Below are 16550 nucleotides of genomic sequence, written 5' to 3' on the forward strand. Positions count from 1 at the left end.
GTGTTTCTCAGGTCCATGCTTACCTCCAGTGTTGGAGATTAGAGAAAATATAGTTATCTTAGTTACAGCTGGACTGGGAAAGCAGTGAGGTTGACACATAATGGAACCCCAGATAGCTGGCAAAGCCTAATTTCTGGGGTGTTTGCAAGAGTGTTTCTGGAAGACATTAGCATGTGAATCTGTAGATGGAGTAAAGAAGGTCACCCTCCCTGATGTGGGTGGGCATCATCCAACCCATTGAGGTCTGAATAGAACAAGACGGTGTAAGAAGGAAAAATTTGCTCTCTGCTTGAGCTGAGATGTCCATTTTCTTCTGCCCTTTAGAATAGGCATTCCTGGTTCTTGGGCCTTTGGATATGGACCTGGACTTATCCCATTGGCTGCCCTGAATCTCAGGCCTTTGGGTTTGGACTAAAACGATAGCACTGGCTTACCTGGACCTCCAGTTTGTAGAAAGCAGATACCCTTCTCAGCCTCCATAATCAGGTAAGCCAATCCCTCATATTATAGCTTAGTCTATCTATCTATCTTACTGTTTCTCTGGAGAATTCTGAGTAATACAGTGATGATTAATAACTTCATCTTTGCTTTCAAAAATAACTCACCATAGCCCATTAGAAACTTGAGATGATATATAAATTAATGGCACACATATTTTGAGATTTAGACATCTATCATATACCTTCCATAAATAATACATTGTCATATTTAAAGGCCCTTACTGTTTGCTCGATGAAGGGAATAGAAGGATAAAAGCAATAAGCTACTACATGGTGTACAAGAGAACAGAGTATATGCGATGTACAACAGTAGGAAAGTATAAACAGTGTCATAAAAACAGTATGAAAATATAAATATTTTATAGCGGCTTATTTATGAATAACAGTGATATATTAATTTGTATAAATCAGATTATTACACAATATTTTTGTGTATGGGTAATAATTTTAGCCTTCTATTAGTGTTCTGTCACATTTAGCTGATTTACTATTTTTCATTTTACCACAACACTTTAACATAATTCTTATTAAGCACAAAATAACATAATTCATTATCAGTATAATAATTTATTATTTACTATCAGTAAGACATTAGACCAAGTACTAAACATTTTTAAAACTTAATAACGTCTTTTAGATGTTTATAGTTTCATGACATGACAGATTTGCAAACAGGTACAAAATTATAATCAAGACTGTATGATATGTGTTGTAAGAGCAATATATTTAATTCTGGTACAGAAGATTTTAAAAAATTACTTTCTTCGAATGTTGAAATTCAGGAACAAAGAAACATGTAAAAATACTTCACAGTTAGAAAAACCCAGAAAGCCTGTTTCTAAATTTAAAGCATGCCATGAAAGAGGAGATTATTTTCTGAAATTTGCACATAAGAAAATATAGGCACACTTAGCTGAAAAATGTTAATCTAGTTTGATAAAGATTTATATTCCCCTATGAAAGCAGATGGTAAAGATTATACATTTTGATATAAAATGGGTAAATATGGCATGATGGAAAGAACGCATTACACAGAGAACTTTGATCTATGGAGGTGCTAGAAACAATTAAAGATATGAAAGCAACAAGTATCACCAGTCCCAGATGGAGTCCCTGTGAATTTGACTAAGTGTTCCAAGACTGTTTGACAATTTCTGTAGCAGATGTTTTTAATCTTCAATTGAGGGCTGAAGTGTTACCTGGATCTATGAAAAGGCTACTTTGGGAGTAAAGGCAGGAAGGGTATCCAGGATCTTGACACTGGCTCTTAGTTTTGAATGGTGTTACTGATGTCAGTTATATTAGCCAACTTCCAAACCTTGCTGATTATCTCTCTGTATGATGCATAAGAAAGGATGTGGGTCATTTCAGATCATTTGAAAGATATAGAAAGGAAATCAAATATGAGTATATATATGTTTTCTAAATGTATCCAACGGTAATGATTTACAGTAAAACAAAGAAATTAACCCAAATGCCCTTCAATGATAGACTGGGTAAAGAAAACATGAAACATATACATTTCAAGAAATGTAAATCTCATTGTGGATTTGATTTGCATTTCTCTAATGACCAGTAATGTTGAGCTTTTTTTCATGTCTGTTGGCTGCATAAATGGCTTCTTTCGAGAAGTGTCTGTTCATATCCTTCACCCACTTTTTGATGGGGTTGTTTTTTTCTTGTAGATTCTGGATATTACCCCTTTGTCGGATGGATTGCAAAAATGTCCCATTCTGTAGGTTGCCTGTTCATTCTGATAATAGTTTCTTTTGCTGTGCTGAAGCTCTTTAGTTTAATTAAATCCCATTTGTTGCCATTGATTTTGATGTTTTAGTTATAAAGTCTTTGGCCATGCCTATGTCCTGAATAGTACTGTCTAGGTTTTCTCCTAGGGTTTTTATGGTATTAGGCCTTACATTTAAGTCTTTAATCCGTGTTGAGTTAATTTTTGTGTAAGCTGTAAGAAAGAGGTCCAGTTTCAGTTTTCTGCATATGGCTAGCCAGTTTTCCCAACACCATTTATTAAATAGGGAATCCTTTCCCCATTGCTTGTTTTTGTTGGGCTTGTCAAAGATCAGATGGTTGTAGATGTGTGGCATTACTTCTGAGGCCTCTGTTCTGTTCCATTGGTCTATATCTCTGTTTTGGTACTAGTACCATGCTGTTTTGATGAGTGTAGACTTGTAGTATAGTTGGAAGTCAAATAGCATGATGCCTCCAGCTTTGTGTTTTTTTTTTTTGCTTAGGATTGTCTTGGGTATAGGGGCTCTCTTATATTCCATATGAAATTAAAGATAAGTTCATGTCCCTTGCAGGGACATGGATGCAGCTGGAAACCATCATTGTCAGCAGGCTAACACAGGAACAGAAAATTAAACACCTTATGTTCTCACTCATAAGTGGGAGTTGAACAATGAGAACGCATGGACACAGGGAGAGGAACATCACACACCAGGGCCTGTCTGGGGGTGGGGTACTAGGGTAAGGATAGCATTAGGATAAATACCTAATGTAGATGATGGGTCAGTGGGTACAGAAAACCGTCATGGCACATGTATACCTGTGTAACAATCCTGCACATTCTGAATATGTATACCAGAACTTAAACTAAAGGAGTTTTCAGTATTCATGACACCAGAGGAAAGACGACCAGGGTTACAGGAGACACTGACGCAGTTGGGCTCATACCATAGAGGGCCTTTTGTGTTGTGCTGAGTCTAGGCTTTGTCTTATAAATCACTAGGAGTCATTGCATTGTGATCAGCAAGAGAATGACAAGAGCAAATGTGAGCCTTGGAATGGTCTCTTTGGCTGCAGCACAGATAAGGACAGCAGAGAGACAAGAGCAGACAGGGAAGCCAGTTAATAGAATGTGGCCACAGTGTAAGCAGAGACAGACAATGGAAGGCCATTAAGTAGGGATAGTGGGGAGGAGAGGAAGAGATAGGTGTGAGAGAAGGAAGGAATATCCACTTCTGGATAGTCTCATTACCCAGTCAGCAGAACTCAGTAACTTTGATTGTGGAGGTTAAGGAAAAGATAAGAATTGAAAACAATCTCAGTGGAAGAGCTGGAAACTGACTTAGACAGGGGTCAGCTAAATACTGACTGTAGCTGAGTGCAATGTTGTAGCTCAGGGGAGCTACATGAGCAGTGGGCCAGGAAAAGGGGACATGCCATTTGCATCAGCCTCCCACGCAGTGGCCTAGGGCAGGGGACATTGTACCTGTATAAGCCTCCTTGGTGACAGCTAGCTGCTGTGGGGGAGAGTAGAGCCCAGGAAGTAGGCACCAGGAATGGGTCACAGGTTGGATTTCCCAGGAAGCACTCTGAGATGATGATTGGAGTGCAGAAGTTTCACTTGAGTGTGTTCTCTGGATCAATGCCTACGGAAGGAAGAAAGCAGGACTGAGTAGAGGGAGAAGTTGGGCTGCAGCCTTAATGGAGGCTTCAGCCAACCTTACAGTGGACTCTGAAACTACGATGGCCATTCAGAGTTGTCCCAGGTTGGAAAGCCAAGTTCAGGGCCTTATATCCTCCCATCAAGCATGGTGATGGCCCAGAAAAGGGCACATGGCCTGGGTGAAGTGGCTGTCTTCCACAAAGGCAATCCCTGTAGAGCTATCTGTAGACAACACCACCAGCAGCTGGGGAACCATGTCCTTTGTTTATGGATAGTTGATTCATGATTTCCCTGGGTAGCCACTATGGCATCTACCACAGAAGAATGGGGTCTGACCACAGGGGGCTGGGCCGGGCCCCCAGTGATGGAATTGGGAAATAAAAAAAAAAAAAGAAGAAATGTAGATTATTAGATTATTTTAGTAATGGTAGACTTGGAGGTAGTATGTCACCCATCTAAATGGCAAAACAGAAGATATCTTATCCTGACATGGCCCAAATATTTTGGACATCTTAGGATTCAGTACAGGGGCTAAAGGAAAATTATTGTCAGAAAAAAAAATTGTTAGCATGACAACAAATTGTAAATTATCAATTGTTACAGCATGCAGTTTAGATGCAACCCAAAAGGTCATGAAGAAAAGACAGTTTTAAGTTCAACAATGTCTGCTTATTAGAGAACAAACAAGGAATTAACGGTCATTTACTGCCTTACTTTTGGTAATTTGAAAAGAAGTAAATTTCTGAAGAAATGAGGAATAATCGGTAGATTTTTCATTCACACTACTGGATTTTTCTGTTATTTTCTTCCAGTCTCACTTGGCAAGAGTCAAATATATTCTCAGTGAAATGCAAATATGCAAAAGGATTTTTCCACAAGCATGGATTCTACTGATTGATTGAATTACAAGGCAAATGTAACATTTAAATGACAAACTTTTAAGTTGTAAAATTGCTTTACTTTTGAAAGGTAATAACAAAGTCACTAAATGAACTATAATAAAAATTGAACATAGGGAGAAATGCCAGATATAGGTGATGGGGAAGGAAGACAGCCAACTACATTGCCATGTATGTACCTATGCAATAATCCTGCGTGTTCTTCACATGTACCCCAAAACCTAAAATGCAACAAAATATTTTTTAAAAAATTGATCATTTGTCAAAAATCTTTCTCTCTCCTTCCTTCCCCCATCTGTCTCTCCCTCCTTCTTTTTAGTTTTTATTGCGCTCACTTTTTTTTTTATTCCAGACACTTTCATTTAGAGTCCTAGAGAAACAAATATTTCAGAGAGGAATTTCATGCTTTTTTTGGAAGAAAAATTCCCCAAGAGGTCATTAATGCTCTATAGAAACAGTTAGTGGTGGGAGGCCTTTCTTACTAAATTTAAAACAATATTATCAGCATGTCAATTAAAACCCTTGTGGGATTGGGTGTGGTGTTAGAAGCAACTCTAGGTCACTGCAGAACACAGAGAAAATGTTCAAAACAAACCTCTAAATTAAGTTGGGTCTCTTTTCATTCTATTTTAATAGAAGGATGGTTCATTCTTATATTCATTCTGTTATTGATATAACCTTAATATTTTGGCAACATGTCTCAGAAAAACTAACCACATCCCCCTTTTATTCCATGAAAGATGGGGAAATGCTGATCTGGGTAAGTTCCTGAGGAGACAGAGGAAGGTTCGTGAACCTTAGCATTATTATAGTGCTCAAAGCAGGACTCTTCCAAGAAATTTGGACAGTGGGAGAGCATAATGATTTTCATCTTAAAACTCTATTGTCTAAATTTCTCTATGACTGACCACCAAGAATTTAGTAGTGTTATAGCATAAATGATTGACATAAAATTATGAATCAGTATAATGACATGTGTAGCAAAACATTTGGTATGTAGAGAAAAAGCAAAAAAAAAAATCCCCTATATTTCCATGATTATAAACCATACCTATTTTCGCATTTTTACATTTCTAAAATTTGGATGTACTTTTTATAATTGATGTATATGTTTGCAGTGAGACTTTTTTAAAACGCTAATAAATCAACAGCACTTTTTCAAGATATCCAGGTATATTGTTATAAAATGGCACTGCTTAATTTCCTAATTTGGATTTTTCTTTTACTACCTGTAATCTCTAAAACAAAAGATTACATGAAAATCAAGTAAATGGTAGATTTTACATGACAAGATTTGGATAACTCTTGCTTGCACACATATAACACATGCAAATTCAAATATAAAAAAAAATGCCATTTTCTTCAAATACAGAAACTTCAGCTTATAAGATAAGGTCATGAGCCAGTGAGAAACTAGGTTCTCATGTGCAGCATTTTGGACTACATACGGACTAAGTGAAAGGTAGTGGATCACTTCAATGTATGCTGTGCCATTTCAACCAAAATGTTTCCCTTCTCCATTGATATAAAAATAATTGAAATAAAGGTAAATATTCAAGTTAGGATGAGGTAGTCACTTATATAGCTTTAAGCTTGCCCATTGGGCAGCTTTTTTCTTGAAGCAAAATTGGAATCATAAGGGAGAAATGGAAAGGGAAAAGGAATGCTATATCTTCATATGTGTTGAAGGTCATCATTATATGTGGCAACTCTCAACGTTTATGATTTCTTCTCTGAGAGGCTCATACATACTAAGTGATTGATAGGTAAGTCAATACTGCTTGAAGTTTACATTTTCTTCCAGTCTGGAAGAGATACTTTTTTGCATAGAAAAAAAAACCCTATTCAAGTTCAAGACGATACTATCGGGAAAGAGAAATGCCATGAACATAATTGATTACAAATAGATGGCTCACATACCCAGCCATTTTAAATACAGTTAGAAATCTAAATGTTTTGTTTTACAGTAACTTCACTGAAGATGTCAACCTCTCCCTCTTAAATCAAGGCTTTCTAATCCATTTTGCAAAATGATGTTACTTGGGGACAAAAAGGAGAGTGGTGGGAATGAAAACATTTTGAAGGACATATAAAATGCTTCTAGTTGGCCATTCTGCTTTAAATTTTTGTAACTTTTTCTTTAATCAAATTATGTACATGTAAGCACAAAACATAGCTGCATACTCAATTAAAAAAGAGTCTATATTTCCTGGGTACACTGTAATTCTTAGACATCACTGATGACCTAATATGTCTATCTTCTCTTTCTACCAAAAGCCCACGTAGTTAAGAAGTAGTCACTAAATATGTACCATAGCTAGTTGTTTGACTTCTACAAAGATCATAAAAATACATGCACACCTCGCAGATACTGGGAGTGTGGTTCCCATCACCACAATAAAGCAGTTCACACAAATTTTGGTTTCCCAATGCATTTAAAAGTTACATTTACACTATCTTGTACTCTTTAAGTGTGCAACAGCATTATGTCCTAAACTGTAATGTACATTCCTTAACTTAAAAATACTCTATTAATAAAAAATGTTAATGATCATCTTATTCCCTCAGTGAGTTGTAATCTTTTTGCTGGTAGAGAATCTTGCCTTGATGTTGATAGTTTCTTCCCCATTAGGGTTGCTGAATGTTGGGTGGCTGTGGTAATTTCTTAAGAGAACAATAAAGTTTGCTGTATTGATTAACTCTTTTTCTTATGAAAGATTTTTCTACAGTATGCAATGCTGTTTGATAGCATTTAACCCATGCTAGAGCTTCAAAACTGCAGTCAATATTTGCAAACCCTGCTGCTGCTTTATCAACTCAGTTTATGTAATCCTTAGTTGTCATTTCAACAGTGTTCACAGCATATCCATCAGTAGTTTCCATCTCAAAAAACCACTTTATTTCCATTCAAGTTTTATCATGAGATTGCAACAAATAAGTCACATCTTCAAGATTTATTTCTAATTCTTGTTCTCTTGGCTATTTCTACCACATCACCATTGATTTCCTCCAGTGCAGTCTTGAACCCCTCAAAGTCATTCATGAGAGCTGGAATCAACTTCTTCCATATTCCTACTAATATTGATATTTTTGCCTCTTCCCGTTGAGCATGAATATTCTCAATGGTACCTAGAATGGTAAATCCTTTCTAGAATGTTTTCAATTTACTTGGCCTAGATCCATCAGAGGAATCAATATCTATAGCAGGTACAGGCTTACAAAATGTATTTGTTAAATAATAAGGCTTGAAAGTCAGAATTACTCCTTGATCTATGGCTTGCTAAATGGATGTGGTGTTGGCAAGCCTGAAAACATTAATCTCCTTCTATGTCTCCATCAGAGCTTTTGAGTGACTAGATACATTGTCAATGAACAGTAACATTTTAAAAGAAATCTTTGTTATTACCCACCTTCTGAAGCCTGCTTCTGTCAATTTGTCAAAGTGACCCGTACAATAATAATGGGAAACTTTAACACCCCACTGTCAAAATTAGACAGATCAATGAAACAGAAAATAAACAAGGATATCCAGGACTTGAACTCAGATCTGGACCAAACAGACCTAATAGACATCAACAGAACTCTCCACCTCAAATCCACAGAATATACATTCTTTTTATTACCGCATAGCAATAATTCTAAAATTGACCACATAATTGGAAGTAAAATCCTCCTCTGCAAATGAACAGAAATCGTTACAAACAGTCTCTCACCATAGTGCAGTCAAATTAGAACTCAGGATTGAGGAACTCACTCAAAACCACACAACTACATGGAAACTGAACAACTTACTCGTGAATGACTACTGGGTAATAACATCATCTCTGGGACACATTTAAAGCAGGCTCGAGAGGGAAATTTATAGAACTAAATGCCCACAAGAGAAATGAGGAAAGATCTATAACTGACACCCTAATGTTATTATTAAAAGAACTAGAAGAACAAGATCAAACTAATTCAAAAGCTAGCAGAAGACATGAATTAACCAAGATCAGAGCAGAACTGAAAGAGATAGAGACACACACACACAAAAAAAAAACCCTTCAAAAAATCAGTGATACAGGTGGTGGTGTTTTGAAAAGATTGACAAAATAGACCACTAGCCTGACAAAGAAGAAAACATAGGAGGAATCAATATCATGAAAATGGCCATACTGCCAAAGGTAATTTACAGATTCAATACTATCCCCAAAAAGCTGCCAATGACCTTCTTCACAGAACTGGAAAAAATCACTTAAACTTCATATGGAACCAAAAGAGAGCCCACATAGCCAAGTCAATTCTAAGCAAAAAGAACAAAGCTGGAGGCATCACACTACCTGACTTCAAACTATACTACAAGGCTACAGTATTCAAAACACCATGGTACTGGTACCAAAACAGAGATATAGACCAATGGAACAGAACAGAGACTTCGGAGGCAATGCCACACATCTACAACCATCTGATCTTTAACAAACCTGACAAAAGCAATGGATAAAGGATCCCCTGTTTAATAAATGGTGTTGGGAAAATTGACTAGCCATGTGCAGAAAGCAGAAACTGGACCCTTTTCTGACACCTTACACTCAAGTTAACTCCAGATGGATTAAAGATTTAAACATAAGACCTAACACCATAAAAATCCTAGAAGAAAACCTAGGCAAAACCATTCAGGACATAGGCACAGGCAAGGACTTCATGACTAAAATACCAAAAGCATTGGCAACAAAAGCCAAAATAGACAAATAGGACCTAATTAAACTCCAGAGCTTCTGTACAGCAAAATAAACAATCAGTAGAGGGAATTGGCGACCGACAGAATGGGAAAATTTTTTTGCAATCTGCCTATCTGACAAAGGGCTGGTACCCAGAATCTACAAAGAAACAAAACAGATTTACAAGAAAAAAACAACCCCATTCAAAAGTGGGTGAAGGATATGAACACTTTACAAAAGAATACATATGAGGCCAACAAACATGAAAAAATGCTCATCATCACTGTCATTAGAGAAATGCAAATCAAAACTACATTGAGATACCATCTCACACCAGTTAGAATGGCGATCATTAAAAAATCTGGAGACAACATATGCTGAAGACGACGTGGAGAAATAGGAACATTTTTACACTGTTGATGGGAGTGTAAATTAGTTCAGACAGTGTGGCACTTCCTCAATGACCTAGAAATAGAAATTCCATTAGACCCAGCAACCCATTACTGGGTATATACCCAAAGGATTATAAATCTTTAAGGACACATGCACACGAATGTTCATTGTGGCACTGTTTACAATAGCAAAGACTTGGAACCAACCCAAATGCACATAAATGGTAGACTGGACAGGGAAAATGTGGCACATATACACCATGGAGTACTATGCAGCCATAAAAGATGATGAGTTCGTGTCCTCTGTAGAGACATAGATGAACCTGGAAACCATCATTCCTAGCAAACTGACACAAGAACAGAAAATCAAACACCGCATGTTCTCACTCATAGCTGGGTGTTGAACAATAAGAACACTTGGACACATGGGAGCATCACACACTGGGGTCTGTTGGGGTAACTAGGGGAGGGACAGTGGGGGGTGGGGTTTTGGGGAGGGATAACATGGGGAGAAATGTCAGATATAGGTGACGGGGAGGAAGGCAGCAAACCACATTGCCATGTATCTACCTATGCAACAATCTTGCATGTTCTTCACATGTACCCCAAAACCTAAAACAATAATATATAAATATATAACCATCAGAGAATACTACAAACACCTCTATGCAAATAAACCAGTAAATCTAAAAGAAATGGATAAATTCCTGGACACTTAAACCCTTCCAAGACTAGCCCAGGAAGAATCTCAATCCTTGAATAGACCAATAACAAGGTCTGAAGTTGAGACAGCAATTAATAGCTTACCAACCAAAAAAAGTCCAGGACCAGACAGATTCACAGCCTAATTCTACCAGAGGTACAAAAGAGCTAGTACCATTCCTTCTGAAACTATTCCAAACAATACAAAAAGAGGGAATCCTCCCTAACTTATTTTATGAAACCATCATCATCCTGATACCAAAATCTGGCAGGGACACAATTAAAAAAGAAAATTTCAGGCGAGTATCCATTGATGAACATTGAGGCAAAAATCCTCAATAAAATACTGGCAAACTGAATCCAACAGCGTATCAAAAAACAAGGCTGGTTCAACATACATAAATCTATAAACTTAATCCATCACACAGAATTAAAGACAGAAATCACAATATTATCTCAACAGATGCAGAAAATGCCTTCTACAAAATTCAGCAGACCTTTATGCTTAAATCTCTTAATAAAGTAGGTATTGATAGAATATATCTCAAAATAATAAGAGCTATTTATGACAAAGCCACAGCCAAAATCATACTGAATAGGCAAAAAGGGAAACATTCCCTTTGAAAACTGACACAAGACAAGGATGCCCTTTTTCAACACTCCCGTTCAACATAGTATTGAAAGTACTGTTTGGGGCAATCGGAAGAAAAAGAAATAAAGGTATTCAGTTAGGAGAAGAAGAAGTCAAATTGTCTCTATTTGCAGATGACATGATTATATATTTAGAAAACCCCACTGTCTCAGCCCAAATCTCCTTAAGCTGATAAGCAACTTCAGCAAAGTCTCAGGATACAAAAATCACTGTGCAAAAATCAAAAGCATTCCTGTACACCAGTAATAGAGAGTCAACTCATGAGTGAATTTGCATTCACAGCTGCTACAAAGTTAATAAAATACCCAGGAATACAACTAACAAGGGATGTGAAGGACCTCTTCAAGGAGAACTAAAAACCACTGCTCAAGGAAATAAGAGAGGACACAAACAGATGAAAAAACATTCCATGCTCACAGATGGCAAGAATCAATATCATGAAAATGGCCATAATGCCCAAAGTAATTTATAGATTCAATGCTATCCCAATCAAGCTACCATTGACTTTCTTCACAGTTTTGGAAAAAACCACCTTAAATTTCATACGGATCCAGAAAAGGGCTCACATAGCCAAGACAACCCTAAGCAAATTAAAAAAAAAAAAAAAAATGAAAGCTGGAGGCATCACACTACCTGACTTCAAACTACACTACAAGGCTACAGTAATCAAAGCAGCATGGTTTTATTGCCAAAACAGAGATATAGACCAATGAAACAGAAAATAGGCTTCAAAATAACACCACACATCTACAACCATCTGATCTTTGACAAACCTTACAAAAACAAGCAGTGGAGAAAGGATTCCCTATTTAATAAATGGTGTTGGGAAACCTGGCCAGCCATCTGCAGAAAGCTGAAACTGGATCCCTTTCTTACATCTTATACAAAAACTAACTCCAGATGGATTAATGATTTAAACATATGACCTAACACCATAAAAACTCTAGAAGAAAATCTAGGCAATACCATTCAGTACATAGGCATGGGCAAGGACTTAATGACTAAAACACCAAAAGTAATAGCAATAAAAGCCAAAATTGACAAAAGGGATCTAATTAAGAGCTTCTGTACAGCAAAAGAAACTATCAGAGTGAAACGGCAACCAAGAGAATGGGAAAAAATTTTGCAGTCTACCCATCTGACAAAGGGCTAATATCCAGAATCTACACAGAACTAAAGCAAATTTACAAGGGAAAAACCCCATCAAAAAGTGGGTGAAGGATATGTAGAGGCATCTCTCAAAAGACATTTATGCAACCAACAAACATATCAGAAAAAGCTGATCACTGGTCATTAGAGAAATGCAGATCAACATTGAGATACTACTTCATGCCAGTTAGAATGGCAATCATTAAAAAATCAGGAGACAACAGATGCTGGAGAAGATGTGAAGAAATAGGAACACTTTTACATTGCTGGTTGGAGTATAAATTAGTTCTACCATTGTGGAAGACAATGTGGCAATTCCTCAAGGATCTAGAACTAGAAATACCATTTGACTCAGCAATCCCATTACTGGGCATATACCCAAAGGATTATAAATCATTCTGTTATAAAGACACATGCACACATATGTTTATTGAGGCACTGTTCACAATAGCAAAGACTTGGAACCAATCCACATGCCCATCAGTAATAGACTGGATAAAGAAAATGTGGCACATACACACCATGGAATACTATGCAGTGGTAAAAGATGTGTTCATGTCCTTTGCAGGGACATGAAGCTAGAAACCATCATTCTCAGCAAACTGACACAAGAACTGAAAACCAAACACCACTTGTTCTCACTCGTAAGTGGGTGCTAAACAATGAGAACACGTGGACACAGAAAGGGGAACATCATACACCTGGGCCTGTCGGGGGCTGGAGGCCTAGAGGAGGGATAGTAGGGGTCTAGGGGGTTGGGGAGGGATAGCAGCAAGAGAAATACCTAATGTAAATGATGGGTTGATGGATGCAGCAAACCACCATGGCACATATATACCAGTGTAACAAAACTGCACGTTCTGCACATGTACCCCAGAACTCAAAATAAAAAACGAAAATAACTTTTTTAAAAAAGCCTCCAACCTCCAAAATAAAAAAAAACGGAAATTTTTTTTTTTTTTCTTTTTCTGAGTAGTGGGTCTCAACAGTAGACTTTAAATATTCAGTAAATCATGCTATAACCAGGTATGTTTTCATCTAGGCTTTGGTGTTTATTTGTAGATCACAGGTGCAGTAGATTTAGCATAATTCTCAAGGACCCTAAGATTTGGGGAATGACAAATAAACTTTGGCTTTATCTTAATTCACAGCTGCATTAGCTCCTAACAAGAGAGTCAACCTTTTATTAGAAACTTTGAAGCCAGTCATTTACTTATCTTCTCTAACTATGAAAATCTTAGATGGTATCTTCTTCAAGTAGAAAGCTATTTAGTCCATACTGACAGTCTGTTTAGTGTAGCTACTTTCATCAATTATTTTAGTTAGGTCTTCTTGGATAACTTGTTATAGCTTCTCCATTAGCACTTGCTGCTTCACCTTGTACTTTTGTTATGAAAACAACTTCTTTCCTTAAACCTCAAGAACGAACCTCTGCTAGCTTCAGGTTCTTCTTTGGCTTCTCTTACCTCCCTCAGCTTCTCTTGATTAGGTTTTGGCATAAGGGAATGTTGTGGCTTGTTTGATTTGTATTCAGACCTTTAAACTTTCTCCATAGCAGCATTAGGTCTGCTTTTCTTTCTTATAGATTAGCACTTTTAATTTTCTTCAAGAACTTTTCATTTTTATTTACAACTTGGCTGTAAGGTGGAAGAGGTTTAGTTTTGGCCTATCTCAGGTTTTGACATGCCTTCCTCACTAAGTTTAATTATTTCTACCTTTGACTGAAAGTAATGAGAGGTATACAATTCTTCCTTTCACTTGCACACTTAGAAGCCATTATAGTTTTATTATTTGGCCTAATTTCAATATTGTCATCATGTCTTAGGGAATAGGAAGGCCCAAGGAAAAAGAGAGAGTTGGGGAATTGACTGGCTAGTGGAACAGTCAGAACACACACTAAAATTATCTATTAAGTTTGCTGTCTTACATGGGTGCAGTTCATGATTCCCTGAAGTAATTATACTGGTAACATCAAAGACCCTGATCAGAGATCACCATAACAGATATATAATAAAATGTCTGAAATACTGTGAGAATTTTCAAGATGTAAAACAGAGTCACAAAGTGATCACATGCTGTTGGAACAATGGTGTATGCAAACTGTCCCAGTCCTCAATGAGAAAAGTATACCAGGCTCTTAATACTTTTTCTAAGACCTGACAGCAGTGACAAATCAGTCTAGCCATGCTTAAATTATCTTCTCAGAATTTCACACAGAGCAAGTGGAAACCTTTCAATATTTTACTTCATAAAATTGAAACCAGCCTTATAAATTGGTTTATTTTCCTCCAAGTGTGCCCTGGTTTTCATAACACAGACATTTTGTAAGTGCACTAATGAATGTAACTACCCCATCTGATTCTCCATCTTCATACTCACTCTGCCAAGAAATTTGTTTTGTGAATCTTCAACATTTGTTTTCCTACCACCTGAAGCTAGCCATGAGACCTGGTTTAAAGTTTGTTTTTGGCAATTTTTCTGCAAATGCACTTACTTTGATAGCTGAAAATGACCTCAAAGAATGATTAATACCCTGTGGAGGTCCATGACATAAATCTGATCCAGTGTGCCTGATGCAGGTTCTCTCAGAAGGAATGTTACAGCTATATTGCTGTGGAAACCTGGTGACACTGAGCAGACCACCAGATATAAAATCTTCAAAAGGAATAACTACGGGTACTTAACTTGGACACAAATTTATGTTTACCTGACTCATTACCAACAAAAGGCAGTGAACTATTCTCCCTAGAAACTGCATAATGTGTTGCAAAACTACCAAGAAGAATAGAATAATGAATGATATTTAGGCCATTTTTATTTCTTGGGTCTCTTAAGTATGTTTTTCCCTACCTCAGGAAAAGGTGGTATAGTGAGGGCAATAAATGATGTGGAAAAGCAGGTATCTAAAATCTCTTAAGTGTGTGTCTACACAAGATACTGGACCAAAATGGTAGGTTTTCTTTAATATAGTTGAAAGAATTATTTTATAGGAGCCTTGTGTATATAAATCAACTAATATCAAATCAATTCAGTATTTCCGTCTAACAGACGTAATAAATTATAGATTAGGAAACATTTGTGGTTATGGTGACACAGGGAGCTTATCATAGTGGTTAAAAAGGTGAGTTCCAGAGTTCAGTCATAGAGATAAAAACCCTGAGTGACCATAGGACAGTTAATCTCCTATGCCTCAGTTTCTTCAGCTGTAAAATGAAGATAATAGCTATCTCACAAAGTTATAATGAAAATTAAATGACTGAATTTTTTTAAAAGGCTTGGAAGTGAACATGCAGTTTTGATTTTCTGTTCCTGTGTCAGTTTGCTGAGAATGATGGTTTCCAGTTTCATCCATGTCCCTGCAAAGAACATGAACTCATCCTTTCTTATGGCTGCATAGTATTCCATGGTGTATATGTGCCACGTTTTCTTTATCCAGTCTATCTCTGATGGGCATTTGGGTGGTTCCAAGTCTTTGCTGTTATAAACAGTGCTGCAATAAACATACTTGTACATGTGTTTTTATAATAGAATTATTTATAATCCTTTGAGTATATACCCAGCTATGGGATTACTGGGTCAAATGGTATTTCTAGTTCTAGATCCTTGAGGAATTGCCACACTGTTTTCCACAGTGGTCGAATTAATTTACACTCGCACCAATGGTGTAAAAGTGTTCCTATTTCTTCACACCCTCTCCAGCATCTGTTGTCTCCTGATTTTTTAACGATCACCATTCTAACTGGCATGAGGTGGTATCTCAATGTGGTTCTGATTTGCATTTCCCTAATTACCAGTGGTGATGAGCTTTTATTCATATGTTTGTTGGCTGCATAAATGTCTTCTTTTGAGAGGTGCCTGTACTTATCTTTCACCCACTTTTTGATGTTTTTTTTCGTGTAAATTTGTTTAAATTCTCCATAGATTCTGGATATTAGCCCTTTATCAGATGGGTAGATTGCAAAAATTTTTTCCCATTCTGTTGGTTGCCAGTTCTCTTTATTGATCGTTTGTATTGCTGTGCAGAAGCTCTTAAATTTAATTAGATCCCATTTGTCTTTTTTGGCTTTTGTTGCCATTGCTTTGGTGTTTTAGTCATGAAGTCCTTGCCCATGCCTATGTACTAAATGGCATTGCAACAGACTTGCTAGCAAATGCT

General features: G+C 36.9%; 2 long non-coding RNA genes across 2 annotated transcripts in view; one reads left to right on the forward strand and one right to left on the reverse strand.

Annotated features, from left to right (window-relative positions):
• Window positions 1–16550, forward strand: part of LOC116557539 — a 25163-nt gene continuing 8613 nt past the window's right edge. The window contains exon 1 of the long non-coding RNA XR_004271563.1: window positions 1–486. This is a non-coding gene — a long non-coding RNA (uncharacterized LOC116557539). The remainder of the gene's footprint in view (window positions 487–16550) is intronic.
• LOC116557542 lies at window positions 1206–3944 on the reverse strand. Its single transcript, XR_004271565.1, has 2 exons — window positions 3727–3944; window positions 1206–1832 (listed from the first exon to the last, which is right to left on the reverse strand). It is a non-coding gene; the product is annotated as an uncharacterized LOC116557542 (long non-coding RNA).

Source organism: Sapajus apella, unplaced genomic scaffold (assembly GCF_009761245.1).
Source record: "Sapajus apella isolate SASKATOON/1434 unplaced genomic scaffold, GSC_monkey_1.0 scaffold19, whole genome shotgun sequence".
NCBI classification, from domain to species: domain Eukaryota; kingdom Metazoa; phylum Chordata; class Mammalia; order Primates; family Cebidae; genus Sapajus; species Sapajus apella.